Raw genomic sequence first — 1,812 nt, forward strand, 5'->3', positions numbered from 1 at the left:
TCTTGTTGTTCTTGTTGTTCTTGTTGTTCTTGTTGTTGTTGTTCTAGTTGTTCTTGTTGTTGTTGTTCTGGTTGTTCTTGTTGTTCTTGTTGTTCCGGTTGTTCATGTTGTTGTTCTTGTTGTTGTTGTTGTTCTTATTTTTGTTGTTTTTCTTGCTGTTCTTGTTCTTGTTGTTCTTGTTGTTCTTGTTGTTCTTGTTGTTCTTGTTGTTCTTGTTGTTCTTGTTGCTCTTGTTGCCCTTGTTGATCTTGTTGTTCTTGTTGTTCTTGTCGTTCTTGTTGCTCTTGTTGCTTTTGTTGCTCTTGTTGCTGTTGCTGCTCTTGTTGTTCTGGTTGTTGATGTTCTTGTTGTTCATGTTGTTGTTGTTCTTGATGTTCTTGTTGTTCTTGTTGTTCTTTTTGTTCTGGGTGTTCTTGGTGTTCTTGTTGTTCTTGTTGTTCTAGTTGTTGTTGTTGTTGTTGTTGTTGTTGTTCTTGTTGTTGTTCTCGTTGTTCCCGTTGTTCTCGTTGTTCTCGTTGTTCTTGTTGTTCTTTTTGCTCTTGTTGTTCTTGTTGTCCTTGTTGTTGTTGTTGCTGTTGTTGTTCTTGTTGTTCATGTTGTTGTTGTTCTGGTTGATGTTGTTGTTCTTGTTCTTGTTTTTCTTGTTGTTCTTGTTGTTCTTGTTGCTCTTGTTGTTCTTGTTGCTCTTGTTGCTCTTGTTGTTGTTCTTTTTGTTCTTGTTGTTGTTGTTCATGCGGTTCTTGTTGTTGTTGCTCTTGCTGTTCTTGTTCTTGTTGTCCTTGTTGTTCTTTCTGTTCTTGTTGTTCTTGTTGTTGTTGTTGTTGTTCTTGCTGTTCTTGTTGTAGATGTTGTTTTTGTTGATCTTGTTGTTCTTGTTGTTCTTGTTGTTCTTGTTGTTGTTCTTGCCGTTCTTGTTGTAGTTGTTGTTGCTGTCCTTGTTATTGTTGTAGTTCTTGTTGTTCTTGTTGTTCTTGTTGTTCTTGTTGTTCTTGTTGTTCTTGTTGTTCTTGTTGTTCTTGTTGTTCTTGTTGTTCTTGTTGTTATTGTTGATCTTGTTGTTCTTGTTGTTCTTGTTGTTCTTGTTGTTCTTCTTGCTGTTCTGGTTGTTCTTGTTGTTCTCGTTGTTCTCGTTGTTCTCGTTGTTCTCGTTGTTCTCGTTGTTCTCGTTGTTCTCGTTGTTCTCGTTGTTCTTGTTGTTCTTGTTGTTCTTGTTGTTCTTGTTGTTCTTGTTGTTCTTCTTGTTCTTGTTATTCTTTTTGTCCTTGTTGATCTTGCTGTTGTTGTTCCCAATGTTCTTGTTGTTGTTGTTCTTGTTGTTGTTGTTGTTGTTCTTGTTCTTGCTGTTCATGTTGTTGTGGTTCTGGTAGATGTTGTAGTTCTTGTTCTTGTTGTTCTTGTTGCTCTTGTTGTTCTTGTTGTTCTTGTTGTTCTTGTTGTTCTTGCTGTTGTTGTTCCTGTTGTTCTTGTTGTTGTTGTTGTTGTTGTTCTTGCTGTTCTTGTTCTTGTTGCTCTTGTTGTTCTTGTTGTTCTTGTTGTTCTTGTTGTTCTTGTTGTTCTTGTTGTTCTTGTTGTTCTTGTTGTTCTTGTTGTTCTTGTTGTTCTTGTTGTTCTTGTTGTTCTTGTTGTTCTTGTTGTTCTTGTTGTTCTTGTTGTTCTTGTTGTTCTTGTTGTTCTTGTTGTTCTTGTTGTTCTTGTTGTTCTTGTTGTTGTTGTTGTTCTTGTTGTTGTTCGTGTTGTTCTTGTTTGTGTTCTTGTTTTTGTTGTTCTTGTTGTTGTTGTTGTTCTTCCTGTTCTTGTTCTTGTTGTTCTTGT

This window comes from Megalopta genalis, unplaced genomic scaffold (genome assembly GCF_051020955.1).
Source record: "Megalopta genalis isolate 19385.01 unplaced genomic scaffold, iyMegGena1_principal scaffold0035, whole genome shotgun sequence".
Taxonomy (NCBI): domain Eukaryota; kingdom Metazoa; phylum Arthropoda; class Insecta; order Hymenoptera; family Halictidae; genus Megalopta; species Megalopta genalis.